The following is a 9646-nucleotide window of genomic DNA, read 5'->3' on the forward strand; positions in this document are numbered from 1 at the left end:
AACTGTTTAAAGTTGGATGTTTAATGTAGGTAAATCCTCGACTTAGGCGATTGGACGGCTTGGAACGTGCACACTTGGATTACGCCCGCCTCACGCTTCCGTTATTAAGTCTATTAAAATGGGTTAAGTTTTGGTCATATGTAACTAGGTCTATGTAGTATGTTGATAACTTCGTTGTTGGGTAAAAACTTGGTAGTCGAAGTCATGTCGTGTCCAATATAGACTTTGTTTGTTTTGGGTTTTGTCAAGGATGTTAAGCGTTGAAGTTTGGTATGTATAACAGGGTGTTAATGGTTTTAAACGAATAGGTCATGCCGAATTTTCCTAAAATTTTCCTATTTATTTTATATGTCGAATTTAGAGAAATGGGGCGTAACAAGTTGGTATAACGCCCCAAAAACCGAATTATTAAATTTCGAGCATGTTTTGTTTTACACGATGTGACATGATAACTAAGTTAGTTAACTTAGTTATAGTTACAAGTTAAATATAAGGGATGGAAAAATTTGTGACTAACAATTAACAAATTACAAGGGTTAAAAGAGGATAAATAAGAAAGTGTTTTATTTAAAGAAATGAAGTTGTGGTAAGTATGGGAATATGGTGAATCTTGAGGGGCCAAACTTGGGCAACTTGAAAGATGAAATTACATAAACTTAAAAAAAATAAAACACGCACATTAGAGAGGTGTGTGTGGGCGATGGATTGAGCAGGGGAGAAGACAAACCCTAAAAACCACAAAATTCCCCAAATTGGAAGAGAAAAATGAAGGTTTGATGGATGCATGAGCTATATTCCCAACCATCTACACAAGATAAACACATGGTAAGTTGTATTTTGTGATTTGGTGATTTTGTAAGAAGTGGGTTTTTGATCAATCCACGAATTTGTATGAAATTAAGCGTTATTATGTGTTAGAATCACCATACGAAACATGTGCTATGCATAATTTTGATTAATTAGGTGTTTGGAGATGAAACCCATCATAGGTTGATGGAGATAGCGACATGGGTATGTCACCCATGTCTAGTCTTTGTTCGATCCTAGATGTGTTATGTTGTATGTGACCATCTTGCTAGTTAGATTGAGCATGGTATGAAATTGATTTGGCATTTTGCTTTGCTAATGTTTGAAAGTAAATAACTAGGAAGAAAAAGAATGAAAATGCTTGTACATTATGCTTAGATATTAGTACGCACGCCAAGTGTTCGATGAAATGCCTAAGAAAACAAAATTGTGAAATCGTATGAAAGTTGTGGGTAAGTATGTATAGAAGGTGTTTATGGTGTAGTCGTTAGCAAAATAATATGTTAAGTGTGCTTAAGGTGGAGTCCATATGAGAATTCGGATTGAATGTATGGTTTGGTAAAATTATGCATTAGGAGCTTGTACCTTGTGCTTGAATGGTGTAATGCTCGCCTTGTATTAGATGTGCTTGAATCATGGTAATTAAGAGCGAAGGTGTATGATATGTGAAAGTATATGTAAGCAAATGTGTATGCGAGTATGATTATGTGATCATGTGGTTGTAAGTACTTTAGCATCATAAGTACGAAATGTACATAGTGTCGTATGGTATGTGCTAAATTAATATGTGTTTTATACGTTAACATGATGGATTTCATGAGTCTAAAAGATGTGATTTTGGATGTATGCTTTATGTTTATTAGACTTGACCATGAAAGTCAAATGTGAGTTATGCTTTTGATATGATCATTTATATGTGTAATCGTGTACACTAACAAGGATGTGATTGCGGTAACACGAAAGCATTAGGGATCATGTGGAAGTGGACTCAAGCACGAAAGACTAACGGGTCAAGAGGGGACAAGGAAGCCAATGCGAAAATGGACGCTCAAGGTAAGTGATTCCGTAATCACTTCTTAGTTGTTTATGTAATGTTATATGCAATTTAATTATATGTGATAATTGAGGTCGAATAGGAACGAATTGTATGATGTCAATGAAGTATTAAACGGATTTTAGTTTTGATCCGAGCAAGGTAGGTGTGATTAAGAAATTGTAGCTAAGTAGTGGAATTGGTTACTTATGTAAGGAATTCCTTTGTTATTAAGGATAGAGCATAGTTGACTAAAATGCCCTTGATAGGTATATCGGGCAAACGACCTTAGAAGTCGTTTGGAAACGAGCTATTCGATTAGAGTAATGTCTTGGACAAGTATGAAAGCGAAGTATAGGGTTTGGTATGTCATAGTCCACTTAATGCGCAAATACCCATAACGGGTCAAAAATAAGCTTTTGAGCGAAAATGGGTTAAGAGGATGCAAGACGTCCGAGAATTTAATCTTTTATGATAGGTGCCAATGAAATTATTAAAGTTCTTATGAGATTGAGGTCAAATAAACTGATTATGTTGATAAATGCACGAACGGGTCAAATAGTTAGAAAATGATAATATGTCGAACGCACGTAAGTTAAGAATTTCCTTAAACCGAACGTGGGATTTCAAGTCCATATGATGGAGGATTAAATTACGATCACGTAGGAAAAAGAATCGGGTAAAACGGACAAGAAATGAGAAAGTTATGACCAAAACTGTAAAAATTCGTCATGCTGAAAGTTGCAGGTCTGAACCAGGCGCAAGGTTGCGCCCCCCTGGCACAAGGTTGCGCCCCTGACTGATGTCATCTGTATTGCGCCAGAACTGGCACAAGGTTGCGCCAGATTGGTTCCTTCTTGCGCCAATTGCTGGTTCTTTCATATTTTTCGCATTCTTCAACTCTAAACTTGTGTGAAGGCTATCTAAATACGTTATATGCATTATATAACTATATGTAAGTATGTAAGAATGTACGTGTAGATGTGTTTATGTTTGCATGTATGTTTTCGAGTGTATTTAAATAGATGTATGACTATACATATATGAAAGTATGTACATATGTAGTAAATGGGATTGGATGTACACAAAGGAATAAAGCTTGTATGTATGTATGTATGTATGTATGTATGTATGTAAGTAAGTATGTATGTACATAAGTATGTATGCATGTATGTATGTAGGTATGAAATGAGTATGAACATACGTGTGTAGGTACTTATCCATGAAGTAGGATTTGTTGTGCATGAAAGAAAGGATCTTGTATATATGCTTATATATATGGCTCTAACATATTTTAATGGTCATGTTACTAATGGCGTGCCATGGTGAATGAAGTGTAACGCAGGAATAGCAAAGAAGTCTCACCGCGGGTCGTATGATCAGATGGAAAGCCGGAATGTAAAGAGTTAACGGAACGAAAAATAAACGTGAATGAATTTTACATGTTTACGATGCGTACTGATGTTTATGAATTTTATGTGGTGAGCGCAGGTAGTACGAGATACGAAGGATCTTCAAGGGATAGAGATCAAGGACCGAGTCACAAGACAGATTGTACGGGAACGTTGGTGTTGAAATTTAGAAAACCCATGTCATGTATTTAATTGTAAAAGAGTCGGTTGATGACTTCATGTGAAAAAGTTGTGTTAAAATGAAATTTTAAATAAGTTAAGGTATTTATAATGAAAGAAATTTTATGGCTTAAACTTCCGCTGCGACTTTTTGTCAATTACGAGTTAGGGCGTAACAAGTTGGTATCAGAGCCCTGGTTTGAGAGAATCAAGTAATAGGAGGTAAATACTTGAACTCAAACCGGTGTGCTCTCGTGACCAAGAACCCGTACAATCCAAGACTCGATCGAGGCCTAAAGGCAAAAGCGAATGTAAGTATGTATTAGATTATGTATTTGAAGGAAACTAATAGTATGTTTTGTGAAGGGTAAGCGCAATTGTTGGAAGAGATGATCCGTGAATGCGGTCTAGGACCGGCATCGAGACAAGTAATGAAACGAATTGACCCCAGGTACGTAAACCTAATGTATGGGCGTATGAAATGGTATGGTTAAGCAAGTGAAAAAAAAAATTTGAACAAATTATGATAACGACATGGTAAATAAGTTTTGAAAATGTTACACGAGCCGAAACTAAATTCTTCGGACATAAGGTGGTGATTACGCGAAGACACGAAACTAGTACGTGGAACGTGTACCTGGCCAGTACACAAGAAACATATGACGTTCGTGAGACCGTGATAATCATTACAGGTATGTCCGATAGAGTTTGGTAGCAGCTAGGCGTGTGGGTGAAATGGGTAGTAGGACTCTTGGGGGATTGAGAGTACTTTGTAGGAATAAAAGATGTGAATGCAATACTTGAATCCGCGAGACGGATTCAAGGAATGAAATATGCGAATGCAATGCTTGAATCCGCGAGACGGATTCAAGGAATGAAATATGCGAATGCAATGCTTGAATCCGCGAGACGGATTCAAGGAATGAAAGATACGAATGATGCAAATCCCTTGCGGATTTGGTTAATATAGCGAATGCTATAATAAGCTATGCAAGTCGACCGGTTCAAGATGAACAAGTCGAGTAAGGATAAGGTACCATCCGTTTAGAACGGGTGGTCGTGAATGCAATAACAAATGTATGAAGTTCAATCCGTTATACGGATAGAACGAAAGATTTATGTTGAAAGCAATTAACCCGATGTGACCGGGTCGTAAGCGGTGTACTTGAATCTCATTATGAGAGTATATGCCATTACCCCTTTAATTGGGTAATCGAATGTGTAAAGGAAATGAAAGTATATGAGCAAATGGAACTAAAATGTTAGTATTGTAAGCGAAATAAGTATTATGACTAACTTTCAAAACGGGAAGGGCAAGTGTTTGCAAGAAAACATTGGGACAGTGAAGCGATGAGATCGTAAGCATGTCTGAATTGAAAAGGAGTACAAACATGTACCTCGATACGTATGTATATATAAATAATAAGAACGATATATTAAGAAATGGCCATGTATTGACCCGTTATGAATAGGTCTAACACACTAATGTCTTAAGAAGGAATTGAGAAAGTATTGACATATAAATGAGGTGATGTGATAAACAACGTGTCTGAATGAGATCGAATGAAATGTGTAAATCACAAATTTTATAATGAGATTGACAGTAATCATGATGCAATAAAGCCACCTAGGACGGTGAAAGAATGCTCATGAATGGAAGCTCATGTTACCAAATGGACAAGATCAACCCTGTTAAGATACGGGTTCGTGAAGGAGCAAGTCAACTCGGGTTGTTACACGTTGGCTCGTGCCAAATTAGCGAGGTTAGTAAATGGTTTAACTTGTGGATGTTAAATAGAAAGTTACATATTGAATAATACTTCTATGCGAACTGGTGGTACTGAATTGAGTGATCGTAACTGAGGAAATTCTGATAGAATATAAGAAACGACAAGTATCGATAAGAAATGCTAACCTTGATGCTCGGCTTGTTGGCCATGTTCATTTGAACAAGGCATTGTAGAAAAGATATGCATGACATAAATAACAATAGTAACCATGAAAATAATGCTTAGTCTTCATGTTAAGTACGGATAAGTAGGTGTAAAAAGGGTGATTTGGTTGTAATAATAAGTCTTTGAATGATTGCAGTAGGCGTATGATAATATATCGACCCTTCCTATGAGCTTAAAGCTAATCAGAGGTAATGATAGTAATGGAATGTTTAGGATAGCTCTTAGTGAACCAAATAAAAGATAGCATATGATGTATGAGTAGTATGAAATAAATCGATTTATTTTGATTAGTAAATGTATGAATGTAATATGGTTAAATAGGAAGCTAGAAACAAGTTGTGACCTTAGGTCGTTACGAGTAATAATTGTATACATTTGGAATAAGTTCAATGAATGAAATGCTAGTGATAGTATGTACTAGAAACTAGCAATATAAAGTGAAAGACACTAATAAGAGCTCTGGATCAGACCCTGACCTCGTGTGATTATGAAAGTAAATTACTAATTTAAGAAGATAAGGACAATGCGTACGATCATAATTATTCATGAATAAGACTTTTGCAAAGACCCCGAATGACTTATGTTGTAATGTGCCCTTTGAATGAGTACAATAGAAGGGTAAGAGTAAGAACGAGAAAGGTTTCGGGGACGAAACCTTCCTTAAGGGGGGTAGACTTGTAACGCCCCAAAAACCGAATTATTAAATTTCGAGCATGTTTTGTTTTACACGATGTGACATGATAACTAAGTTAGTTAACTTAGTTATAGTTACAAGTTAAATATAAGGGATGGAAAAATTTGTGACTAACAATTAACAAATTACAAGGGTTAAAAGAGGATAAATAAGAAAGTGTTTTATTTAAAGAAATGAAGTTGTGGTAAGTATGGGAATATGGTGAATCTTGAGGGGCCAAACTTGGGCAACTTGAAAGATGAAATTACATAAACTTAAAAAAAATAAAACACGCACATTAGAGAGGTGTGTGTGGGCGATGGATTGAGCAGGGGAGAAGACAAACCCTAAAAACCACAAAATTCCCCAAATTGGAAGAGAAAAATGAAGGTTTGATGGATGCATGAGCTATATTCCCAACCATCTACACAAGATAAACACATGGTAAGTTGTATTTTGTGATTTGGTGATTTTGTAAGAAGTGGGTTTTTGATCAATCCACGAATTTGTATGAAATTAAGCGTTATTATGTGTTAGAATCACCATACGAAACATGTGCTATGCATAATTTTGATTAATTAGGTGTTTGGAGATGAAACCCATCATAGGTTGATGGAGATAGCGACATGGGTATGTCACCCATGTCTAGTCTTTGTTCGATCCTAGATGTGTTATGTTGTATGTGACCATCTTGCTAGTTAGATTGAGCATGGTATGAAATTGATTTGGCATTTTGCTTTGCTAATGTTTGAAAGTAAATAACTAGGAAGAAAAAGAATGAAAATGCTTGTACATTATGCTTAGATATTAGTACGCACGCCAAGTGTTCGATGAAATGCCTAAGAAAACAAAATTGTGAAATCGTATGAAAGTTGTGGGTAAGTATGTATAGAAGGTGTTTATGGTGTAGTCGTTAGCAAAATAATATGTTAAGTGTGCTTAAGGTGGAGTCCATATGAGAATTCGGATTGAATGTATGGTTTGGTAAAATTATGCATTAGGAGCTTGTACCTTGTGCTTGAATGGTGTAATGCTCGCCTTGTATTAGATGTGCTTGAATCATGGTAATTAAGAGCGAAGGTGTATGATATGTGAAAGTATATGTAAGCAAATGTGTATGCGAGTATGATTATGTGATCATGTGGTTGTAAGTACTTTAGCATCATAAGTACGAAATGTACATAGTGTCGTATGGTATGTGCTAAATTAATATGTGTTTTATACGTTAACATGATGGATTTCATGAGTCTAAAAGATGTGATTTTGGATGTATGCTTTATGTTTATTAGACTTGACCATGAAAGTCAAATGTGAGTTATGCTTTTGATATGATCATTTATATGTGTAATCGTGTACACTAACAAGGATGTGATTGCGGTAACACGAAAGCATTAGGGATCATGTGGAAGTGGACTCAAGCACGAAAGACTAACGGGTCAAGAGGGGACAAGGAAGCCAATGCGAAAATGGACGCTCAAGGTAAGTGATTCCGTAATCACTTCTTAGTTGTTTATGTAATGTTATATGCAATTTAATTATATGTGATAATTGAGGTCGAATAGGAACGAATTGTATGATGTCAATGAAGTATTAAACGGATTTTAGTTTTGATCCGAGCAAGGTAGGTGTGATTAAGAAATTGTAGCTAAGTAGTGGAATTGGTTACTTATGTAAGGAATTCCTTTGTTATTAAGGATAGAGCATAGTTGACTAAAATGCCCTTGATAGGTATATCGGGCAAACGACCTTAGAAGTCGTTTGGAAACGAGCTATTCGATTAGAGTAATGTCTTGGACAAGTATGAAAGCGAAGTATAGGGTTTGGTATGTCATAGTCCACTTAATGCGCAAATACCCATAACGGGTCAAAAATAAGCTTTTGAGCGAAAATGGGTTAAGAGGATGCAAGACGTCCGAGAATTTAATCTTTTATGATAGGTGCCAATGAAATTATTAAAGTTCTTATGAGATTGAGGTCAAATAAACTGATTATGTTGATAAATGCACGAACGGGTCAAATAGTTAGAAAATGATAATATGTCGAACGCACGTAAGTTAAGAATTTCCTTAAACCGAACGTGGGATTTCAAGTCCATATGATGGAGGATTAAATTACGATCACGTAGGAAAAAGAATCGGGTAAAACGGACAAGAAATGAGAAAGTTATGACCAAAACTGTAAAAATTCGTCATGCTGAAAGTTGCAGGTCTGAACCAGGCGCAAGGTTGCGCCCCCCTGGCACAAGGTTGCGCCCCTGACTGATGTCATCTGTATTGCGCCAGAACTGGCACAAGGTTGCGCCAGATTGGTTCCTTCTTGCGCCAATTGCTGGTTCTTTCATATTTTTCGCATTCTTCAACTCTAAACTTGTGTGAAGGCTATCTAAATACGTTATATGCATTATATAACTATATGTAAGTATGTAAGAATGTACGTGTAGATGTGTTTATGTTTGCATGTATGTTTTCGGGTGTATTTAAATAGATGTATGACTATACATATATGAAAGTATGTACATATGTAGTAAATGGGATTGGATGTACACAAAGGAATAAAGCTTGTATGTATGTATGTATGTATGTATGTATGTATGTATGTATGTATGTATGTATGTATGTATGTATGTATGTATGTATGTATGTATGTATGTAAGTAAGTATGTATGTACATAAGTATGTATGCATGTATGTATGTAGGTATGAAATGAGTATGAACATACGTGTGTAGGTACTTATCCATGAAGTAGGATTTGTTGTGCATGAAAGAAAGGATCTTGTATATATGCTTATATATATGGCTCTAACATATTTTAATGGTCATGTTACTAATGGCGTGCCATGGTGAATGAAGTGTAACGCAGGAATAGCAAAGAAGTCTCACCGCGGGTCGTATGATCAGATGGAAAGCCGGAATGTAAAGAGTTAACGGAACGAAAAATAAACGTGAATGAATTTTACATGTTTACGATGCGTACTGATGTTTATGAATTTTATGTGGTGAGCGCAGGTAGTACGAGATACGAAGGATCTTCAAGGGATAGAGATCAAGGACCGAGTCACAAGACAGATTGTACGGGAACGTTGGTGTTGAAATTTAGAAAACCCATGTCATGTATTTAATTGTAAAAGAGTCGGTTGATGACTTCATGTGAAAAAGTTGTGTTAAAATGAAATTTTAAATAAGTTAAGGTATTTATAATGAAAGAAATTTTATGGCTTAAACTTCCGCTGCGACTTTTTGTCAATTACGAGTTAGGGTGTAACAGTGTTTGGGGTTGAGTTTTGAAGGAGATTTTTAGATTATTGAGTTTTGAAATTGTAAATAATTAGTTTTAAGTGTTTGGGTAAAAAAATTAAAAAACTTGATTATTTGCGTTTAGAAAGTTACAAAACGCGGTTTTCCAAAAGCAGCTCCCCCTACTGCAACAAAACACAGTTTTCCAAAAATTGATTATTTGCGTTTAGAAAAGGATTTTCACTTGTTTATTTTTTTAAATATATATTTGCCAAACACTCAAATAGTTGACTATCTGATTATTGTGATATCAAGCAACATAATCAAATCCAAACACTATCTTTCAACATCACGTTTTGTTACAGTTAATTAT

At 35.7% G+C, this 9646-nt stretch overlaps 2 long non-coding RNA genes across 4 annotated transcripts; both read left to right on the top strand.

Moving 5' to 3' along the window:
- The first annotated feature begins 691 nt into the window (after positions 1-691).
- On the top strand, positions 692-3469 carry LOC118482918. 2 transcript variants are annotated; one of them, XR_004869216.1, is made up of 3 exons: positions 692-825; positions 1771-1860; positions 3176-3469. It is a non-coding gene; the product is annotated as an uncharacterized LOC118482918 (long non-coding RNA). The 2 variants fall into 2 exon arrangements; XR_004869215.1 differs by having other exon boundaries at positions 3332-3467.
- A 2880-nt stretch (positions 3470-6349) lies between these two features.
- LOC118482920 lies at positions 6350-9183 on the top strand. 2 transcript variants are annotated; one of them, XR_004869218.1, is made up of 3 exons: positions 6350-6483; positions 7429-7518; positions 8890-9183. It is a non-coding gene; the product is annotated as an uncharacterized LOC118482920 (long non-coding RNA). The 2 variants fall into 2 exon arrangements; XR_004869217.1 differs by having other exon boundaries at positions 9046-9181.
- Positions 9184-9646: the final 463 nt, after the last annotated feature.

Source organism: Helianthus annuus, chromosome 10 (assembly GCF_002127325.2).
Source record: "Helianthus annuus cultivar XRQ/B chromosome 10, HanXRQr2.0-SUNRISE, whole genome shotgun sequence".
In the NCBI taxonomy this organism is placed as follows: Eukaryota; Viridiplantae; Streptophyta; class Magnoliopsida; order Asterales; family Asteraceae; genus Helianthus; species Helianthus annuus.